Raw genomic sequence first — 13544 nt, forward strand, 5'->3', positions numbered from 1 at the left:
GAAAGTACTAGTGGTTTTGCACCAAGGGAGTCTCTGGGGAGTACGGGCCATGTGTGACCTGGTCCTCAAGCATTTTGGGTGTATGGGCCTTTATACTTTAGCCAAACAAATAAGTGGATGGTGCATAATCTGTCAAAAGTTAATACAAAAATTTTAAGAAAGCAAGTGCCAGGGGGAGGGAGCTGGGCCTCAGACCATTCCAGAGCATTCAAATTGATTATGCTGAAATGCCCCCTGTAGGTCAACTAAAGTATGTCTGGTTATTGTAGGTTACCTGACAGGGTGCATAGAAGCAAACCCTCTAGCTTCAGCTATAGCATCAGAGACTTCAAAAATCATCCTTAAACAAATCATTCCCCAGTATGGGTTAGTAGAAAACATAGATTCAGACAATGGTAGTCACTTTACATCCAGAGTGTTGCAAAATATTATGCAGGGTCTAGGTGTCACAAGGAACTTCCATACACACTGGCACCCACCATCCTCAGGGGAAGTAGAAAGAATGAACAAAACCTTAAAAAAACATCTCTCTAAATTGGTCTTAGAAACCAAATTACCATAGGTTAAATGTTTACCAAAGCTCTGTTAAGAATCTGAACTGCCCCTAGGAGGGAACTGGGAATTTCTCTTTATGAAGTGCTTTTTGGCTTGCCCTTCCCTAGGAAGCCTGGAGCTGAAGGCTCTTCTTCTTCAAAATTATATACTGGCCTTGTCTTCTACTTTGTCATCCCTCAGACATCAGGGTTTGCTGACTCAGACTCCGCTTCTTGAATTTGCAGTCCACCAACACTGACCTGGCAGCTGGGTCCTAATCAAGTCATGAAAAGAGTCCAAACTCCAACCGACCTGGGAAGGACCTTATCAAGTCTTGCTGACAACTGAAACAGTAGTCCAAATGGCAAGCAAAGGCTGGACTCATTACACTCGAGTAAAAGGAACAGTACCTGAACTGGACAGTAAGTACCCAACAACTTCGTCTGAGTCTTGGAAAATAATTTCAGCCCCAGATCCCTGAAAGATCACACTGAAAAAACAATAACTGGGGGTGGGGTGGGGGAGGGGGTTAGCTGTGTATTGTCCTAGTCAACAATAGCCCTAGTCCTATCAGAATACCAAAGGAGAAATTCAGACCTTAAGTTACAAGTGAAAATAATCTTACTAGTTATAATGTTCCAAACCCTAGAAGCAATTAGCCCCATCAAAATAGTTATAAATATGACAAGTTCTGGAGTCCCAAAAGGTGCAGTTTAATGCCTGCCAAGTAATAAACTGGGAATTTAGAGCACCAGCGATGGCTGAGTGGGGAAAATAAATACCTATGCCCAGAGCCAGTGGAAAACGATTACAGTCGAGCCCCTCCTTGCCCCTTCTGGATGACGTATAGTGAACTACCCAGTATAAGGGATGGACTGTGAATATGGGATGGGTCTCACCAAGTTGAAGGCCATTAAAAGGTAAGATAACCTTTTATAAAGGTAATACCCAACCAGACTGCAAAAGTCTTCAGTGCAACCTAGTAGTAATAACTATTTAGAAAGCAGACAAATTAGAAACTGGGAGGAGCAGCAGGGACCAAGTGGTCAATAGAGTTTATGGAATGGGAGCAGATGTTACAGGTAAAGATCCTCTGGGGAAGTTCCGTACCTGAGTCCTTTCTCCCCCTGTAGGTATGACACCCACAGTGCCCTCTCCAGCTAACCCTTCAGAAATACCACAGGAAAACCCACCAAAAGCCAGTTCCCCAATTCAAAATGATCCCAAAGCAGTTAGGATACTTAAGGCAGAAGATTTAAAGCAAATCATAGAAATAGAGATAGGATATGGGGACACAAATACCTGGGTAAAATGGATCAAATATATAGTCCAGAGTCTAAACAAAAGCAACTGTTACACTTATGCAACAGGCCGGCCTACAGCTCATTTTGTACCCTTTCTGCTCAGTACAGAAAAGCATGAAAAGAAGTTTAAGTGCATGGTCCTACTCTTTCAAAATACTATTCCTGGTGAAAATTGTATGTTGTCCTCTCTTCCCACCAGTCAAAAACAAAAACATCAAGGCCGTACCTGCTTCCTGTCTGGGCCCAGAGAATCACTCTGCTTGTCTCTCTAAACGGGAGAGGATTACAAAACCTTTAAACCATGGCCTCGTGTACACAAGTGCGGAATGTAAGCAGTGATCATACTGACAATTTCTCCAGTTTGGTCAAACCTCAAGCAGACCTGTAGTGGTACTGTGGAAAGAGTGTTCTCCAACCAATACTGCCTGAGAGGTGGGGCGGAACCTGTGCTCTGGTCCAATTAGCTACCCCATTCACCTTGGTATTTGAAAAAGAAGCGAGAATATCATCCCAGGGAGGGAGAGAGAGAAAAGAAGTTTACTTGGTTCTTTTGATGAGAGGATCTATTTAAATAATACAAGAGTTCCCCAAGGAGTCCCAGATAAATTTAAGGCTAGAAATCAAGTAGCAGCTGGGTTTGAGTCATTCTTCTTCTAGTGGGTCACCATTAATAAAAATGTATACTGGATTAATTATATCTATTATAATCAACAGAGCTTTATTAGTTACACCAGGAATGCAGTTAAGGGAATTGCAGAACAATTAGAATGCTACCAGCAGAATGGCATGGGAAAATAGAATGGCCTTAGATATGATGCTAGGTGAGAAACGGGGAGTCTGTGTTATGATTGGAGGTAGTTGCTGTACATTCATCCCCAATAACACTGCCCTGATGGAACTATCACTAAAGCTTTATAAGGCCTAACAGTCCTATTGAGGAATTAGCAGAGAATTCTGGCATTAGTAATTCACTCACAGGATGGCTTGAAAATTGGTTTGGAAAATGGAAAGGGTTTGCACTGTCTGTCTTAACTTCCCTCATTATCTCAACTGAGATGCTTACCACAGTCGGGTGCTGTATCATTCCATGTGCCCGAGGGCTAGTTCAAAAACTCATTGAAACTGCCCTAACCAAACAAATGCCCAAACAAATACAGTGTAGGCAAAACAATCTGTACTCCCTTAAAGAAGGAGATTCTTATGATGAAGAGTGTGAGATAGCGCTTAAAAAATTTGGAGAATGGAAATGTGAAGACTAAAAAGAGTTTAAAAGAAAGAGGGGCAATTGTAAGAAACGAAGATTAGTTTAGTTTTCACATAAAGGAAGAAAATATTGATTAATGTAACCTGGCAGCCTACTGCCTTAGTCTCCCACTCCCGGGTTAAGCAGGAACAAAGGAAACCAGCTTAAGCTGGTCCTATGGGCAGTAAAAAAGATGCCCAAGAAAGAGCTAAGTCAATACCAATTCAGAACTAAATTCCATTCCTTATTTGGCAAAGGGGAGCAGGTAAAAAACTAAAATGGTTGGAATGTGATGGGGGAAGTGGTTAATCACAAACTTTTGTGCCGGAAAGTTAAATCTTCTTGGATAGGCTGCAACTTCTGAAGTATCCAATCTATGGAGAAACAAAAGAAGGGCTTGCGTCCTAGGCTTAGGGGTATTAATTGTGTCATTTTTCTTTGTTCAGGGCGCCAGCCACGTCAATTGGGTGAGCCTTATTTTCTTCCAGAAAAAGATTTCTTTCTAACAGAACAGAACTGCAGGAAGTGTAAACTTGAAGTCATGCGAGAGGATGAAACGGATCTCTTCATCTCTTCTTAGGAATATTTAAACCGCTGTCATAATTCACACTGTCGGTCACACTCGGAGGCGGAGGGAGCCTCCACAGCCTTCGGGATGGAGAACCTGTTCTCAGGTCTTTGTTGCAAACACAGAACAGTCGAGTTCTGCCCCTCTCAGCTGCTGTGGATTTTCCCGTAAACCACTCCCCCTCCCCTCCCGCACCCCCGCGTATTTCTGAAGTTTAACATTTATTTGTAGCAAATGCCTACTTAGGAGCTCTTCATAGATTGTTTTGAACTTTTCCTTTTTTTTTTTTTTTTGACAGCCATTTAAGCATTCCTGTGGCACCCACCACCATTTCGGTTTCTCGGTTGACTCTGAAGTGGTTCTTGCCAACCCAAGTCAGCTGGGCCGAGGGCGAGCCCCTCGGCGGGTCAGGGTACCGCACTGTGTGAGGAAGGGTCGCCAGCCTCGCGCGGCTTCCTTCCCTGCAGGGGGCTCGGGGCTCCGCGGCGCGGGCGGCCCCGGGAAAGGGCGCCAGGCTCGCCGACGGCGGCCGCGCGGAGCAGCAGGCCGGGGCCCCTCCACCCTCGGGCTCCCCGCCCCGGGGCCGGGGAAAGGGCTCTTGTAACAGGGCACTGAGGGCGACCACCCCGCAGGCTGGGGCCAGGCGCGGGGGCCTCGGGACAGCGCGGCCTTCACCTCAGCCGCAGAGGCGGCCCCCGCGGCGTCCGGCGCTGCGACGGCCGCGGCCGGGACCCCGTCCCCTCTATCTGGAAAGGAGCGAGTTGGACCCGGGAAAGGAAGGGCCAGGGCGGCCCCCGCGAGCCCCTCAGGAGGCCCCGTGGCCCCGCCCCGCCGGGCGGCCCAGGGGGGCCCTTCCGCCTGGCACCTCAGGCCCGTCCCCGGGACGCAGGGGACCGCAGGGATGCGGGGGAAGCAAACCCTCAAAAGAAGAGTTCGCTGGGGATGCCCTGTGCCCGCGGCCGGCCCGGAAACGGTACTCGAGCGATAGGGGGTCACTGAGGAACAAGGCGCCCCAGCCGGGAGACTCGAGAGATTGCCACAATATGCAAAGCGGTGGTGGGGTCCGAACAAGGGACGCCAGCGCTTTAAACTCCTCGTGTAGGTAGGCGTGGGTGTGTGTCCGGGAAGCGAAACCGCGGAGCAGATGGTGCCGTCCTTCCCCTCAGCCGCCGTCCCCACCCTCCTGCCTCTCACCGGCTGGCTGGTACACCCCCCGGGGCCCGAGAGGAGGCGCCGCCGTGGGGCAGGGAGGGGCAGCTCTGTGCTAAGTGCCTACTGGAAATGCACTGTGGGGTTTTTTCCTCTATGGGAAACCTTTTATGCCAAGCTTTTCCCCCGTTGCCCCTATTTATCTCATCTGGTCAGCTGCCTCTGCTTCCAGCTTTGTGTAATCTTTGCCAGCTGCACAAAGCTGACTCTTCCCAAGACTAGAGAGTGAGCTCACCTTATTTTGTTTCATTTTTGTTCGGCCTTTTGAAAATGAAAGGAATATTAATAAGTCTTAAAAGTTCCTTCATGCATGAGATTCTTTTTTTTTCCCAGTTAATGGGCTTAACTGATGTACGTACGGATGTCCCATACCGTATTGTTTGCATTTGTCATTTTATTTTTGACATAGTACTTGCCACACCAAGTGGGTTAGTACTGCAGTATTTGTGTTACTTTAAGTACTAAGTATGCAGGTTTCCTGGTACCACTGAGTTGCTGCTATTAAAGCTTACACATGAAATGGCTAAAAGTTACAAGCGTGTGAATTACGACTGCGTGAGCCTTAGTAAAACTTAGAAATAGTTCTGAAAAAACTACTTGGGGCCAGGGAAAGAACCACACACCAAAGCAAAGGGATCAATCCCTGGTGCTCCCAAAGGGCTGGGACTACTTCACCAGACAGAGTGAAAAACCTCATAACACAAGGAGCATCAATTCCACAACTCGGAAGGATATTCCCTCAACAGTGGTACAAAATTACCCCTACACTAAACACTTCTCCAGTTCCACTTAAAAGCAGGGCTTGAAAGGTTCAAACTATTTCCAAGTATTCTGCATCCCAGAACAAAAGAAGCATATTTGTAGGAATAAAAAAATATTTTACAAAATAACTATGTAAAATGTACATGTAGCATCCAATCAAAAATTGCCAGGCATGCAAAGAGACGGGAAAATACAACCCATAATGAAAAGGAAAATAAATCAATAGAAACAGTAAATAGAATTAGTAGATTATGACATCAAAATAGTTTTTAAAACCGTATTTCATATGTTCAAGAAGGTAGAGGAAAGCATGTGTATGTTAAGGAAATACATGAAAGGTACAATAGAAAAAAGATCCAAATTAAATTTCTAGAGATGAAAAGCATAACATCTGAGATGGTAAATACACTTAATGAGGATTAATAGCACATTAGACACTGCTGAAGAAAAGATTCATGAACTTGAAAGTGGGGGCTTGGGAAGCAGACTTGGCCCAGTGGTTAGGGCGTCCATCTACCACATGGGAGGTCCGCGGTTCAAACCCCAGGCCTCCTTGACCCGTGTGGAGCTGGCCCACGTGCAGTGCTGATGCGCGCAAGGAGTGCCGTGCCACGCAGGGGTGTCCCCATGTAGGGGAGCCCCACGCGCAAGGAGTACGCCCCGTAAGGAGAGCCGCCCAGCGCAAAAGAAAGTGCAGCCTGCCCAGGAATGGAGCCGCACACACGGAGAGCTAACGCAGCAAGATGATGCAACAAAAAGAAACACAGATTCCTATGCCGCTGAGAACAACAGAAGCGGTCAAGGAAGAAACACACAGCTAATAGACACAGAGAACAGACAACTGGGAGGGGAAAGAAATAAAATAAATAAATCTTAAAAAAAGAAAGTGGGGGCTAGGACAAAGCAATGAGGGACACTGCCGAGGAATAGGTGTGCAATGGAGACTGCGAATGGTCAGAGAAACAGAAGGAACAGCACATGAGTGGAGAACCATGAGGACCTGAAAAGAAAGGATGAGAGAACAATGGAGATACCAAATGCTATTGAGGAGTCACATAAGATAAAAGCTATAAAGACGCTAAAAGGTCTGAATATTAGAAATTAACTGGTGATCCTGGATAGAACAATGGTAGGTAAGCAAATAGTAGGGACAGAAAGCCAGGCCTAGAGAGCTGGGAATAAATGGGAAGTGAGGAAGCAAAGATAGATGTGGATAAATGTAGCCAAATGTGACTATGAACAGTAGAAAAAAGGACAGTAGCTGGAGGGAGAGAGGAAGGAAAGTAGGAAGGGAGGGGAAGGAAGGATGGATGGGAGGGAGGGAGGAAGGTAGGATAAATGGGAGGGAGGGAAAGAGGGAAGGAGAGAAAGAAGGAGAGGGAGGGAGGAAGGGGAGAGAGTGAGGGAGGGAGTGGTATAGGTCAGTTTGAGATTTTGGCAGGGGTAAGTTGAAACCAATCTGATCTGATCACTTCTATTTTCCAAGAAAGAAGGGGTTGAGTAAGAGAGCATGTGTTGAAAATGAGAAGAGAAGTGGTCAAGCAGGTTTGAAGTGAGTACAGAGGTTTCAAATTTAAATTCAGGTGAGAATGGAGACAGGAAGTTAAGATCTTTGGGGCGTTGTGATGCTTCTGATTTTCTCTAGCAGAACTAGATCTCTTTGTCCCCTTGAGCCCTTTTGGAAGAAAAACCAGTAGTCACAGTGATCGGGAGAAAAACAGCCACTGTTGATTGAGCACGACATGCCGGACCCTGGACTGAGCTCTTTGCACCAATTAATCCCTTTAATTCTCATCCCAGCACTACGATAAAGATACAGTGATGGTCCCTGAGAGGATCAGTATTAAATAGATCAGCTTGTCCCAAGTCCCGCAGGGATGGAACTAGGATACCAGCCCAAGTCAAACCAACTCCAGAACTCTCCTCTTTCCCAGCAGGCCCAGTGCTGTGTTCCTGAGGTTGTCACCCGACCGGAAGGGGCGTGACTGCCCTCCATGACGTCACTCCAAGGCAGCCATCTTTCTTTCCCGGTAGGCGGTCAGTCCGCAGCCTTCTCACACTTGAATCTAGCTGCGCTGAGTACAGAGTCTGCTGTTCCCTTTACTGGGAACATTGTTTCCCTCTTCTTTCCCTGGCTGCCTCCTGCTTAGACACTCCAAGACTCCACTTAGACGCCTCTTACTACAGAGCACCTGTCGCAACCCACTAACCCGGGCGAATGCTCCTGCTGCTTGCCTTCTTGGGTTGTTTTTTACTTCATTGCCTACCTGCCAGTGTGACGAAAGGAGAACAATGATAAAGCACCACGGCGAAAGGCAGTTCTGGTGATTCCAGAGCAGAGCTGCTCAGGTTCCTCTCTGGAGGTCCTGGGCTAGTGTTTGTGTACCCTAAAAGCCTTCACCACTGAGCTACTGCTCAGCTAGTGGCACTAAGCTTTCCTCTACCAACCTCTCTGCCCAGAACTCTTCTGGAAGGTTCTAGAGCAGCGATTTTCAATCTAGAAAACTCGTGATTTCTATTAGGAAAAACCCTACCTTGAGTTTTGCATTGGAATAAAGGGTCCGGGTGCAATGAAATTCTATTAGCATTTTAAAATAAGAAATAAAGTAAGCTTTACTAATATTTGATATAGATGAACACTGGCACCTTCACTTAGTCCAAATGTCAAAAGATCAGACACGCCTAAGAGGAGTTGGGGAGTTTCATGAGGTGAAAATGGTCAAAGATGCTTTTATTTGCACATTCTTGAAGTTTGTGACTATGTCTAGCAGTTTACTTGGACTGTTTACAGATTGTTATCTAGTTTAACTGAACTAACACAAAATGTGACAAGATCTCTACAAATGATTTAAGAATTAAAGGTAATAGTATTAATGCACAGTGAATGAGATAATGGCAGAACTGACATTTCTCCTATGATGGGCATCAACTGTTTTTTGTCACATCAAGATAAAATTTTTAAAAAGACAGTCTTATCAGACCCTTCAAAAAGCCAGTAAAAGAAAAAAGAAAGAATTCCAAAGACTATTTGTGCATCGTGTTTATTCACACCACTGTCAGTACCATTCACTCCCCCTTAAATTATACTGCAGCCTCGGATATTTGTTAATGACAGAATGAAGCCATTACTTTAGGAAGTCATTTTCCATAAAAGCCAACCTCTACAGTTTTTTTCAAGAATGTTTAGTCATATGATACTCATTCACTCAGGCTCTTTACAGAATTTCACTACAATTGATGATAGTATTCAGAAGCCTCTCCTGAGGGTCTCATTTAATAGGAAAAAACAAAAAGCCATATGTTATGGAGAAATATGTGTCCTTCTTGCCACAACATGACGATAAATTAAAACACATTCCTTTGTCAGCAAATACTACTGGAAGAAATGCAGAAAATATGCCTGAGGATTTGAAGAATCAAGAGATTAAATTTCAGAGTGGGTTAGTTGCTATATAGAGTGCAGATGTTTCTAACATATCTATTTCAAAAGTGAAATACATGAGTGTCTACTTATCTTTGTTAGCTAGGAAAGAAAATATACAATCAATAGTAATTTTAAAAAGTTTTGAGCCTGATCTTGGTTTCTAAATACCATTTCCACAAAAAGGAAGCAGCTATCCCTTTGTGAAATGGTTGATTTCAGCAATGGGGCAGGAAAAATATAAATGAGCCAGGAACACCTAAAACGGCGCTAAAAAAAAAAAAAAAAAAAAGGTGAGTATACATCAACAGGAAGAAGAGCCAGCTTGAAATGGTTCCCACTGCCCAAATCTAGGACAATTTGAGCATTACGTTTAATCAATTGAATACAATAACAACCTATGAGTCCACACTAAAAATAGATGGTGTATCAGTTGATATGGTTGTGAAACCCAAAAACAGGTGCTGGAGTAAATGTTTGTAATCTGGTCTGTACATGGGCATGATTAAATTATGATTAGGGCTTTGATTGGGCCACGTCATTAGGGCGTTGAGTCCCCACCCCTTGGTGGATGGGGACTCACAGATAAAAGCCATGGCAAAGGACAGAGTTAAGGGTTTCTGACTTTGGCGTTTGATGCTGAAGTCTTAAGCTGGAGCCCTAGGAAGTCACCAGAGAGGAAAGAGAAGCAAGCCCCAGGAACAGAGGACCTGAGCCAGGAGAAGAACAACAGAGGAATAGAATCGGCTCCTTAGACACAGCAGAAACCCCAGGGAGAGAGACAAGAACTGTTCACCTGGTAGTCTACGCTGACCTTGTGGAGAAAACAGAAGAGCTGAGCCCAGAGGAACCCAGGAAGCCTGAACCCTCGCAGACATTGGCAGCCATCTTGCTCCAACACGTGAAAATAGACTTTGGTGAAGGAAGTAACTTATGCTTTATAGGCTGGCATCTGTAAGCTCCTACCCCAAATAAATACCCTTCATAAAACCCAACACATTTCTGGTATTTTGCATTAGCACCCCTTTGGCTAACTAATACATGGAAAGAGGGAACATTTTTTCCTAAGCCAATTAATACTTGTAGTGGGAGAGAAAGGGTTAACAAAATGACCATTTCATCACCATCACAGTAAAAAAAGTGCTCCAGGGAAGAATTATAAATGGATGCTACTTCTAGGGGATAAATGTGTTGGCAAGACCTCAGAGTGTCTCTCCACAAGTTAACTGCAAGGGGAAAGCATAGTAACTGTACCTTATAGTGAATGTGGAGAACACCTTGACCACCTGACCAAAATTCACCTCACCAAGGAGTGGCTGACAAACATCTTGGGTCTCCAGATGGGATATCTGAGTACACTGTATCATTTATGTAGTAAACCAGCTAGGAAAGCAGAATCTGAGTCTATTTATCAGGAAATCTCAAATATGACTTCACTGAGAAGGATTCTGTAAAAATTACTGTTTTTTTCCAAACAAAAACGCCAGTGTCGTGAAATTCAAAGGGCAAGGAACTGCTCCTGATTAAAGAAAACTAAAGAAATTCAAGGAAAGCTAAAGCAAACACACACACATATATGTAGAGAGAAAATGTGGCAAAATATCAACAATTTGGTGAATGTGGACAAAGATTACACAGGAATCTTAGTAGTCTTGCAATTTTTTCTATAAATTTGAAATTTAAAAAGAGAAAAAAGTTTTATGGAAAAACTGCAGGAGGAACCTCTGATGAATCATTTTTTTACTTGGAAAAAGGTGGTTCTGGGTCAAGGTTATAGAACTGCCCATGAATTCATTGCCTCATCCACAAACTGTTACAGCAAATAAGTTGAAACCAAAGTGCACAAAGCACTATAGGGTGTCACCTGAGGAATATTTTATTAAAACATAACCCAATGTTATTAAAATGCAATCCAGTCTTTATAATACTTTGTAGTAATATGGGGAAAGACCATGAAAATCTTTTGTGCCATACAAAATGCCATGCAGACATTAGCATGCTATGTAGCAGATACTGAGAAACAAAACTTTAAATCCCCTTAAAAGGTGACTTTTTGTGTTTTGTTTTGTTTTTTTTTGAGGTACGGGGGGATTGAAATCTGGACCTTGTAAATAGCAAGTCAGCACTCAACGACCGAGCCACCTTGGCTCCCCTGAATTGTTTTTTTTCCTTTCTTTGCTTGTTCTTTGTGTTTGTTTTTAGGAGGCACTGGGACGGACTCGGGACCGCACATGTAGGAAGCAGGTACTCAACTGCTTGAGCCACATCTGCTCCCAAAAGGTGACAATTTTATAGTGAAAATCGAAAGAAACTTTTGAATTTTTAAGTATATTTGTGTTGGAGAAAAGGGGGCGCTCACTGGGACACGGAGACTCATTGCAGACAGAAAGTTTATTGGGAAGCTCTCCCAACAGAGGTCTGAAGAATGGACTTCAACCTCCCCACCTGCATGGCAGGGGTCTGAAGAGAGACTTCAGCCCACTTCTGGAAAGGGGGGATTTGAATTTATACAGTATATTCCTAGGCACAGAAATGATAGTCAGGGGGAGGGGATTGAGGGTTCGAGTGAGGTGCAGTAGCCAATAGGAAGCCCTAGAGGTGAAAATTTTCCCTTGTGTAGCTAGAGGGTAGTGGGTTAGGGAGTTGTTTTCTTGGAATGCTGGAGGAGCACGTGGCACTTTGATCTCCCGGGAGTGAAGGTCTCTATTTCCCTTTACTCCTGTTTCCACCTGATGTCTTTGTTCAACCTTTGTGGAAGTGCTGTGCTTTCAGACACACAGCTTAAGCGGGTGGCGGGGGTGGGGGAGCTTCTCTTTCCTCAATGCACGTCAGGGAGAAGTGAGTCAGGGAGAAGTGAGTCATAGCTTAATTATTGCAAACCTACTGAGAGGGAACCTCTAACAATTTGGAAATATACTTGGATGTGATTTTTTGTTTATTGACAAAAATGCTGCATGCATTTATAAAAATTTGCTGCCCACTAAACATCATGGAAAAAGATACTGCCAATCAGTTTCCGTTGGTTTTGAGCCCACTGTGGTAAATATAAAAAAGCCAGCATATTCCAACTGGTTTGCAAGAACAGCTTTTGGACAGCTGGAGCTGGAAATTTTATTAAAAACCTGAGTTGTTGGAAGGGCTTTAAAATAAGCATGATTTATAGTAAGTGCAACACATAAGGTTGTGGGTTAATCTTACAGCTATGGCCCATAAAAGCAGGAGCCACGTCATGAATATTTTAATGTCCCTGTGTACTAAATGACTGTTCATCGTGTATGCAGAATTTCACAGAGGAAATAGAGAGCTGATATACTTATGAAAGAAAATGTCCTCACCCTGGTGACACTGGTTATCTCGTATAATAGTAATAGATTATTTCAGAACCAGTACCTTTACAATTTTATTTTTTCCTGTCCCCATCCCCAAGCCTTTTGTTTTATTTTCATTCTATATATGATCTTGATATAGCTTATTCTGTCCACACCTGATTTGCTTCTTGAAAAAATATGATCTGAACGTTTTGAGTACTATTCATCTTAAACACATACATGTTATCATTAATCTGTGATTAAGCTTATAAGAGGAAATGTTTACCAAAGAAAATATAGCAGGGATGCTAGGTCAAAATAAGCAGTGTCATAATATGTAGTAAGCTTCGGTCTTCAAATGTTAATATTTTGAAAAAATGAAAGTACATTTGGTATGATTATTTGACATTCTGTATGAGTTAATGTTGGCACATAAAAATTTAACATTTAGGGTCAAACACTCCCAGTTTTTTAGGAATTTGTAATGCTACATTTATTGTATCACATTTCTGCTATAATATCAAGTAATCCCTTTAAGATTTATCACAATGCTATGTCAAAAAATTATCTTCCTCATTATTTTGCTCAATTGTAAGTAACTATCAAGGTATCAGTACTGATTTTATTAAAATTTTAATATTCAATTTAAATGCCTAGATACTTATATTTTGCTAGGTACAGTTTATAATATACTTGTTTTTATTTAAATACTTAGTGTTTTATTAAACTATGCTTTTATATTTTAGAACATGAAAACCTTTAATACTGATTATTATGAATACTTTTAATAAAACCTGCATTTTATTTTAAAAAGAAACATATGAAATAATTCACTGTGTGTATCAAGAGAGGGTAAAGTTTGATTTAAGTAATGTCATTAAACAATAAATTCAAAAGATGCTCAGACTGGCTTGCCATTGAAAGGCCTATGAAAATACATGCTGACCAAACTTAGTATTAGGCAGGTATACAGACAGATACCTTATTTCCATCCTTGCCATTCTTGTAATGCACTATATTTGAAGCACTTGGATGGGGCTATTAAATGAGAAATTTAGTGGTATTGGGGAACATTGGCCTTTCATTTCCATTTTTTCTCTATCCCTCCTCCTTTCACTTCCTCCCTGCAGTATATTATTCATACGGTTTTAATGGTGCATAAATATGCACTGTCTCATGCCTGTTTGCTTTGGAT

At 43.0% G+C, this 13544-nt stretch overlaps 1 long non-coding RNA gene across 1 annotated transcript in view; it reads right to left on the minus strand.

Moving 5' to 3' along the window:
* The window catches only part of LOC131278298 (uncharacterized), a 45093-nt gene that overhangs the window by 30533 nt on the left and 1016 nt on the right, over positions 1–13544 (minus strand). The gene's annotated exons all lie outside the window — the stretch shown is intronic.

The sequence above is a fragment of the Dasypus novemcinctus genome, chromosome 4 (genome assembly GCF_030445035.2).
Source record: "Dasypus novemcinctus isolate mDasNov1 chromosome 4, mDasNov1.1.hap2, whole genome shotgun sequence".
Lineage (NCBI taxonomy): Eukaryota > Metazoa > Chordata > Mammalia > Cingulata > Dasypodidae > Dasypus > Dasypus novemcinctus.